Here is a 10,645-nt window from a genome sequence, read left to right as displayed (position 1 = left end):
TGTTTATGCCTTTTGAAACAGTGATTTTTTTAACATTTACAGATTGGCCCCCATTCAATTCCAATGTAAGTGCTTCACTGTAACCCAGATTTTTTTAAGTTTTTGAAGAAATGCAGGGACATGTCTAAACTAATTTTGTGGTAAACAACATACCGTCTGTGACATAAACTAACCCTAACCCTAACTATTGTTTTTTAAAGGATATGCCTTTTGAAATCTCCTGCCTAAATGTCTTATGTCAACACAGAATATAAACTCTGCTTGTCAAGGCCCTTCATGAGCTTTTTAGTAAATTGTCTAATTAACTAATATTTTTTTTTTCAGTTGATTAGCCTGTTTAACTCTGACATACATCATATCACAGATTTAAAATTATTTGAGACATAAATAAATATTTCATGTTGACTACATCTGCTGCTTTGTCTCAAAACTAGTGATTTGCCTGCATAGAGAGCAGATGTGTCACTTCACCCAATATTCGTGTGTGCTATGTATTTTTGTAGGAGATATTTCTTGGCTTAGCTAGTTGACGTCAAATTAACGACAGAATCAGTTGTGAGATTTAGGTGGTGTAACGTGTAAAGGATGGCAAGGAGGAGTCGGGAACTGGCAGAACAGTCAACGTAAAATGTAATGAAACTTAAAACAACATAAAAAAAATAAACACACACACACACACACACACACACACACACACACACACACACACACACACACACACACACACACACACACCCACACACCGGCCTTGTGTCTCTCTCTCTCTCTCTCTCTCTCTCTCTCTCTCTCTCTCTCTCTCGAACTGGTGCTCTCGGCTCGTCTTCATCTCTCGCTCGCTGAGTAGTTGACTCAGCACTCACAGTCCAGCCACACCCTCCTCTTCGTCACACTTCTCCCCTGCCTGATTCAAGCCGTGGCGTGTACGGACTGCCCTACAATGGTCCACCAGCCGATGGTCCACCCTGCCTTAACCCTGAGATGAGGGGAGATCGAAAGGGCGAGTGGGAGAGACACAGAGAGACAGAGAGAGAGAGAGAGAGAGAGAGAAAAACTTGCTTGCCGGTCCCCGGACACGCAGTCACCTGATCCTCAGCCACTCCTCCCCGGGCAGACAGCACGGAGTCCTCCGACCCCCGGATGGCAGCGGTTCCTCCGACTCCTGGCAGACTGGCATCGACTCCTCCGTCCCCCGGCAGACGGCCGTGGCTCCTCCCCTGGCGGATGGCAGGGGCGAGGACTCCATGACAGCGCATCCCTCCTACTTCGTTTTGGCACAAATGTAATGAGTAAAGGATGGGCAAGGAGGAGGCACGAATCAGCAAAACAGTCAACAATGTAAACTTTATATCTCTCTCCCACTGATTAGTTGACTCAAGACCGGCCGTGCACCCTCAAAGCCCAGCCATGCCCTTCTCCTCATCACAGGTGGGTTTCTGAGTGAAGCGCTATTTCTGTGGTGCATGAGTTTTGCCAATGAAGCTTGTGCCATACAAGTTTCCATTCCCTTGGATAATGTAGCTGCCCACGGAGGCAACAGACAGTGAGTCATCTCACTACAGTGCTACATTTACGATTGAAAATATATTCCATCCTTTTCTGTAGATTATTTATAAATTATTGGCTAGACAACATACTGCAAACATGATGGCAATCATGTTTGCATTATGTGTAAAAACATGGGTTTGTAAATGTAAAAAACATTTCTGTCTGACTAAACTGGCACTAAAGTGGAAACTTGTATAATCCAAATTAATATATGCATCATATGTATGTTTATATGTTGTAAACTTATTGCAGCTTTATCACCTTCTGAAACGTCCTTTTTAACACGTTCTGTTTTCAATGTAAATTTGATCTAATTTCCACTCCACCAAGATGCATTTTCATACTTCGTCCTCTTTGCATAAAGAAAAGAGAGAAATAATGTGTGTGCACAACAATGCATATACTGGTTAAAATGTCACACACAAAGAAAACAACAATACAAAACAAAATGATAATTTTAGCTAAAAGGAAGCCTTTTTTTGCATGCTTCTCAACACTATGGCTTCTGTAAATGTGCCTGTCCAGCTGTGCTCCATCTCCAAGCTGATGGATTAATGATAGCTAAACATGCTGTTTGAGAATCAGTGCAGTATAATTACACGGCAACACAATCTGCTTTCAGGGATGACGATAATGGGCAAAGAGCATCGGCCAACCTTTCATTTGCCTGTCAGCATGTAAAAGGTTCCCTACGGAGCAGACTACTTTCTAAAAACCAACCACCACAGTGTCACATGGACAGAAGATGGAGAATCACCGTTAAACAGTCTTTTCCACACAGCATAATGCAAGTTTTACTGGCTCTGTTTATACCTGGTGTTAAAATCGATCACAGGTGATTCAATCGCAAGTGGTCAGGCGAGACAAATCGCCAGTTACACCAACTAGTAACACGCTTCACCTTTGACAACTTAAGATAGAAATTTGAGGGGAGGGCCTCTGATTGCATGACTACATCAGAATTACTGTACTGAAAATGAGCAAATAGTAAAAAAAAAGGTAAAAAAAATCTATGGATAATTTCTTTCAAACGTACTTCCAAATTGAATCAAAGCAAGCAATTTTTCCAAGCAGAATTTTCAGTTATTTTTGCCTAAATAACCTCAGTTATTTTTAACCTTATCCATGAAATGGAAGAAGCCAAACCTTTCCTCTTGAACTAACTCCCCTATGCATGTTCCAAAGCACCCGCACATTGTCATTTTAAAATGAGTTTGTTGAGGAAAAGGAATTACTAAAGAACATCACGTCCTTCAACTAGTCAAGTATATCAAGAATTTCAGGGATGTGCGCAAACAGAAATATCAGCAAACAAACATCATGGCATTTTATAATAATTATTGGCAAACTAAAAGAAGCCTGTTCGCCCAGTAAGTAGAAATTAGCCTCGAGGATGGATTAGCATTTACACAACAAATATGATGTGGTCCCAGGCATTTTTAACCACCTCTTAATGCAGTTTGAGTGATCACAAACCATTTTGGACCCTGTTTACAACTATTGACAACTACTGTCCACTTCAGATCAGATCACCCAAGATGGATGTTAGTACTAGGTGTAAACTGGGTCACTGTCCCTGTCATATTCTCCATCCCTCACAAATGCCTGAAATCTTGAGTTGCTCCCGCAAGACTCGGCAAAGAAATGGCCTAATTTTATTGTCATTGATTTGAACATTATGCTGTGGATCTTTGGGAGATTATTGCATTAAGAGGGGCATGTAATTCAATTAAAAATGCAGGGCTGAGGAATGCGCAATGTCATAATTCCATCTGATATGCGATCAGACGCAGGAGCTTCAGAGCAAAACTCTGGCTGCATGCCCATGAGTTATGAACTCTGCTGACTGCCCCGACAAATGCACTTTTATTTTCCTGAGGGAGCTGCCTTTCAGGACATGATTTATGTGGCCATGTTCTCCACAGAGACTCGCATGTGTGTTTGTCAGAAGGGCTGCACAGTCGTCTCTTGTCACACAGCGCAAATCTGTGGCTATTGTTTTCACGAACAATGGGGATATTTTTAAACCGAACTATTACTTGGCAAAAAAGTGTTTCATTTCCAGCAGCACTTTTGGACAATGAGATGAGCTCGCAGTGTGAAAGTAGGGACACTACTAACACAATTACTGTACATTTTAGTAGTGTTACAGTACTTGGCAGTTAGCTAATAATAAAGCAAGCTTATACAGGGCCCTGTGAAATCGGTTTTATTTGTATTTTTTTAATTACATTTTATCATTGAATGGTGTCTGATCAAATTAATTCATTAAACTTAAATGAAAATATAACAATTAATTTTCAACATTACATTGCATAATTTTTTATCAAAAGTACATTTTATTAACAGTGCATTTATATATTCTGTTTATCCCAAATATGTCAAATTCTGTGACATTCAACGTTTTATATTTTAATTCCATTTTAATGACTGGATTTCATGATTTCTTCTGTGTTTTCTGTATCATGAAAATCAAAGGTCCTACTAATAATGAAAAAGGCAATATAGAGCACGCTCTCCTAAACTGTCCCTTCTTACGCATTGTAAAATGTAATTCATACTAGTTAATTTATTTTTTCTGATTAAAATGGTAAAATGGTAAATGGTCTGCACTTATATAGTGCCTTTTTAACCTTAACGGTATTCAAAGCACTTTACACTGTGACTCATTCACCCATCCACATTCATACACCAAAGATGGCAGAGCTGCCATGCAAGGCGCTAGAAGCCATTGGGAGAAACTCGGGGTTCGGTGTCTTGCACAAGGACACTTCGAACCGCCAACCCTGCAATTAGTGACCGACCCGCTCTACCAACTGAGCCACAGCCGTCCTAAAAACAATTCACCTATTCAAGTTCCTGCACAGAAGTCATGCGTGGCATTTTAGGTCTTCTTTTTATTGTGAGAAAATTAAGTTAATTAAGTTTAAATTTGTACTTTGTATGTAAACTTTTATTTTGTAACCCTATTTGAAACTGATCATTCTTTAAAAAAACCCTAATTGTTTTTATGTCAGAAAACACAGATCTGCTAAAATTATAAATTAATAACATTGCATAATTCGATTTTTCAAAACATATTGTTGATACGCAATTCCCTGCACGCGGTGGTGACGTCACTCTGCTTACGTTTAATATATAATTTACCGTTTATAAATGTAATGTTAACAAATTATACATATGTTCAAAAGGTCTAAGGGTTCAACATTGATATCTGATCTCTGTTTCACAATAGCAATATTCCAGAAACAGCAATTTAGTTATTTGTGCCAGGAGTACAAATGAAAACATGCAATATCAAAACGGGACTTCATACCTTTATTATGAAAACACGATCGCCAGATGAATCCAGTTCAACACACTTTGGTCAATTGTCTATGTCAAGCATTCATTGAAAAACATTCAATAGCACTTTGTCCATAAAAGTGATAAATCTGAGAAATATTGATATATTCTCCATTGTTTACATGAGATCTCGCCTGAAAGAATTACCCTTCGTCATCGTTCTTCAACAAACTCTGCAATCTGAGCAGCATTCATGTATTAAAACTGTATATGATCTCATATATTAGAGTCCTGTAAACAAAATGCGGCATTGTTTTATTCATAATAGCCAAGCAGTGCAGTCAGATTTTGTGTTGTCTTGAAAGGCGGAGCCTTAATTTTACTCTGTATACCGGCAGCGATTTTACAGTGAAAAAACTGCAGGAACCTAATGTTTTGTTAGATCATCATGGCGTTGATAACATTGTATTTCTGGGTTGTCTTGGCACTTTTTTTATTGTTTTTTTTTTTTTAGATTATAAAACATGTTCAGCACAAAATATTTCCATTACTATAGACTTCAGCTTCTCTAACTTTAAAAAATAACAACATATATTAATTCTGATTAAGTAGCTTCAATGTGGTTAGCTTCTTTTTGATATTAGCTTGTAGTGTTGCTAGCTAAATTTTTCTTGAAGTACTTAAAATTATGATTATTTTGTAGCTTGAAAAGCTAAGTTATAGTTTCAATGTACTGGAGCTTCCCCAAAACTGTTAGCTCAACAGCCAATGATCAGTAAGGTGTGCACAGTGAAGTGTTAGCACATCAGCGGAGAAGAGTCAGGGCTAAACACAGAGGGCACAAGCCAATTTCAAGAGGTTCCAATTTAGCACCAGCATAGCTGCTCCTCCTATTGACCTGCATTACAGCAGTTTGCACACAGTAAGACCTGGAGACAAACTGACTCTTGTAAACCGACTCTCTACATCTCCAAATAAAGAGCCCTGCGCTGGCCCGAGTTAACCCAGTCTGAGCTATTTGGCTCGCTGTTTCCACAGTTTCTGGTTGGTTTGTACTAACTCTAAACACTGGCATCGCAGTGGGAGTGTAGCAGCCTGACATCCTTTAGTGACACAGTAGATAATTATCTATGTTGACAGTCTTTCTCTCAACGCCCAGACTAGATATCCAAGCTTTAGCAGAGACACTAAATCTTGGTGGAAAATTTGTTAGGACCAGTGGCGGATTTAGGCATCTTGCGGGGGGGTGGCACAAGGCGGCGGAACCACCCCCTGGTCAACAACTTTGGGGGTGTTCTCATTTAGAATCACCACCCATGGGTCAACAACTTTGGGGGCATGTTTGAGGGCGACACACAAGCTCGAACCGCTACTAGTTAGGAATCACAATGGCCCTCCCATGAGACTTTGACTATGAGTTGTGTGCATTTAAGGACATTACGTCACTAGTGGTCAGTTACTAGTTAGGAATCACACGCTACTATTTAGGAATCACAATGGCTCTCTCATGAGGCTTTGACTATGAATTGTGTGCATTTAAGGACATTACGTCAATAGTGGTCAGTACACTACTATGGCGAAATATTACAGAGTACGGAGCAGTTCTTGCGTATATCTGCTTCTATGGGATTTTTGAATTAGAGGTCTATGTAAACCTTCACTACCCTGAAAAGACCATTTCCTGGTTGACCAGCATATTTTAGTGGAGAACAACATGTCTATGCTGGTCCGCCAGCTACACCAGTATCAAAACAGCGCCAAATGGCATAAACAACAGGCATGGAAATTCATGCTGGTCTTTTCAGCAGGGTTGACAGATGTCTTCAACTTTTGCATCACATCTTTTATTTTCAGCATCTTGCACCGTGACAGCTGCTTTTTTTTTTAAAGCACCTGCATTCTATTCCATTCCGCTGTGCCATGTTGATTTCTAATGCACCCTGCATGAATGCCCCTTTAGAATGTTATAAAACAAACAGTTCATACCTAAATTCTGATTGGAGGAACCATGTTTGAAGCTATTGTAACCACTAATTACACACCTGTGACCGCAAATCAGTTGGAGATATATTAATGCACCAATTTGCTATGTTGCTTGGCAACTATAAACAGCCTACAGTTAGGCTCATGTAATTTATTACATTGCAGGAGACATGTTTATTGTCTTTATTATAATTGTTTATACAGTTAACATTTATTGAACATTGGGATATTTAATTATATTGTTGTTCCTGCCATTTCATAAAAGGTTAGGGGGGTGTCTATTTGCTTTGTGCCCATGAACACCCCTTACCTATGGTAAAAACAATTAAAACAACTGTCTCTTCAAGCTTATTTCCAGAGACGTCCTTAGGGCCCAGCGCTTGGGGTTAGCTATTGAGGAGGACCCCCACCCCCCTCACCCATGCTTGGGATGGCCCTACTTATTGCTTTATTTCAAACCTTAATATCAGGATTTTAAATAATGCAAGAAACTAAACCCAAATGAATAGTTTTCAGAGAAAAATCAATTAAGCAGGCAGGGAAAACAGATAGCAACACATCATTTTAAATGAGTGAATGGCTTTTTATTTATTAGTTTGACTGCAGAGGATATGGGCTGAAATATGTACATAATAGGGACCCCATACTGCTTCCAGCACTCTAAAGCTTTTAGTGCAACAAAACTGTGAGCAGTTTTTCTTGTAGTGTCTCTATGGCAGAGTGAGCGGGTTTTTCTCCAAAGCCCATCCACAACTGTGATAATTACCCATGCTTCTTTCCTATGCCTCATTTGCATAATCAGCACCAGTCATTCATTGTGGTGGCACAAAAGAATATAATGAGACAAAAGAGTAACAAGGGAGATTTCAGATGCCTGCACAATGCTACCAAATTCTTATAGTTCCAACGTCTAAAGATTTTCACAAATTCACAATTACTTCCATGCAAAACTTTGGGATGTTCCAACCCACTCATGTCCTACAGTTTTATTGTTTTTCTTATTTGATTTTTTTGGAAGTTTGAACGGTTTTTGTCATAAATGGACAGTTTGAGTGGGATTTTTCCATTACAATCAAAAGTGAAGTGTAATAAACAAATCTGAAGGTTGTTGCCAGGTCTGTGCACTTCTGAAACGGCCTTCAGAGTCATTTTCACCCATCGAGAAAAATAAAAAAAGACAGTTGCTGTTTACACTTCATCAAAGGGAATGAAGAGAGCTCAACAGGCTTTCAACATCTGTCCTGAGTGTCATACACAATACATGCCCCCACAAATGGGTTTCATAAAAGCTCTGCACTGAATGCACCACTCATGGCTTCAGAAAGCTAAAGTGGGCTTATTAACAACATACTTCAGTGTATAAATCTAGGGCCATCTATATCAAGTCAAATTTTAAGTTAAAGAGATAGTTGACCCAAAAATGGTAATTATTTCATCATTCACTCATGCGGTCTCAAACTCTTATGACTTTCTTCTGCTGAACACAAATGAAGATATTTTGGAGAATTTATAATGATGTGCTTTTGATGATGAAGTCCATGGGATCCAAAACTTTGAAGCTCTAAAATAGGACATAAAGACAGCTGAACAGTGCTCTATGCATGTGTCAAATGCAAAGAAGTGTGAACGAGCTTCTCTCTTGAAAGTGCAGATGTCAAGATTATGAGTGAAAAAGGACTTCAATTGTGGTCGGTTCAAAGTGATCGTATGACTTCAGAAAACATGAATGAAACCTCTAAAATTGTATGGATTACATGTATGCTGCCTTTATTTCCTTTTTGGAGCTTGAAAGCATTTGGGGAAAAAAACATCATAAATCATGTTCAGCAAAGGAATGAAATTCATACGAGTATGAAACAGCATAATGGTGAGAAACGCATGAACTAGTCCTTTAATGATAGCACTAGGATAACATAAATATAGCATTGAACTGATGTGAATACAGCTCATCCAATCACAGTTATAGTATATTTCTGTTTTGAGTCTTTTATTTTTAACTCATAATGTGAAGCTGCTGTTTTTGCACTGATGCCAGACTTGTCTTTTATTCGTTTAAAATAATGTTCACTTTTGGGTAATACATTTATATCCATCCATTTTCAAATACAAACATGAAGAATCAAATAAGATATTGTATCTTTCAATGGTAAAAGATGTAATTCATTGTATTGACTAAATATATCAGGTTATTTTGTTGTTATTTCATATTTAAAACATTTTTGAGTTGAATTTCCAAAAGCAAAAATAACCGCATTGGGACATATTCTGTTAATGGGATAAAACATTACTCATACCGTGATCAAACCACCCACTCATAGTTAGCACTAATCAATTATTCAGCGTTTTACATTTGGGTAAATAATGATCCCAGATTCCTTTTGGTATTGGATATCCCATAATTCCATTTCAAAATCTCTCTGCTTCTTGCCATCCCACACACATACAAAAGGTTTTAAACAATGGATGCCTAAAGCCTGCCACGAATCTATTACTGAGCTGTTGGAGTTTGTGAGAGATCTGAGACCAAGACAGATCAAAGTAGAGCTTTAATACGCTGGATCAGTCCCCAAACTTCCATTTCCACTAAACCAGAATGTCACATCTTTCACTGCAGTGGCTTCTCTCTTTCCTTTCTTTCATTCTCTTAGGTATATCACTTTCTTTTCAACATTTAAGTCATATTTCACTGCCATGAATGCTCCAGTGTGGGCCACCCCTTTTTCCTGGAGCATAGCCCCATGATGGGCTAAGAAGAAAGAGGATAGCCCCTGCTCTTTTACTGGGAACTCAGTCAAGACAACCAGGAGTAACTGAGATGACAAAAGAACTCCTCTGAGAGGCCCCTTGAACATCTTCTGGCTAAAAACTACAGTCTAGCTCCTCTCTTTCACACAGAACAAAAAATAAATCTATCCTTTCATCCAGTCAACTTTTGTTGCGCTCAGAGCAAAGCTTAAGGAGAAGGAGTTACACACGTGCTGAGAAGCATACTAATATTTGCTTTAAGCACTGGAAAGCTGGATGTATGTATGAATGTATGCGAGGATGTCTCTCACAACGCTTGCACTTTTAACAAGGACATTTAAAGAGCGTTGAACATCCGATCGGAGAGACATAAACTGCAGGGCTAGCCAGTGTGCTGACACAAGCTTTCGCTGCAGTGTTTGTTTTTTCATTGCATTATAATTACCAGCTAATAAATCTCCCCTTTCAAACTCTTTTACTTACAAATAATGCAGTATTTAATAGGTGCAATACATTTTGCAATGCACCTGAGCAAATGACTAGCTTTTGAGGGAAGATACAAGGAAGGAAGGATGTTGGGATAGATTAAAGGATGGAAGGATGGAATGAAGGAATCAAGGATGAAAGGAATCAAGGATGTAAGAAAGAAAGAATGGAAGGATGAAAGGAATTATCGAAGGATAGAGGATGGAAGTAAGGATGAAAGGATGGATGGATGGAATGAAGGTTTGAAAGATGGAAGAAATTAAGGATGAAAGGATGGATGTAAGGATGTAAGAATGAAGGATGGATGGAATGAAGGCTGGAAGGAAGTATGGAAGAAAGGATGGAAGTAAGGATAGAAGGATGGAAGGAAGGAAGGAAGGATGGATGGATTGATGGATGGAAAACACAAAGGTATGAAAGATGGAAAGAATTAAGGAAGGAATGAAGGATGGATGGTGATGAATGGATGTAAGGAATGAAGGATGGAAGGAAGGATGGATGGTGATAAATGGATGGAAGGAAGGAATGAAGAATAGAAGGAATGAAGGAATTAAGGAATGAAGGATGGATGGAATGAAGGATGAAAGGAAGGATGGAAATA

The sequence above is a fragment of the Xyrauchen texanus genome, chromosome 45, assembly GCF_025860055.1.
Source record: "Xyrauchen texanus isolate HMW12.3.18 chromosome 45, RBS_HiC_50CHRs, whole genome shotgun sequence".
NCBI lineage: Eukaryota > Metazoa > Chordata > Actinopteri > Cypriniformes > Catostomidae > Xyrauchen > Xyrauchen texanus.
The sequence above is the reverse complement of the archived record's forward strand: the minus strand, read 5'-3'. Positions refer to the sequence as shown.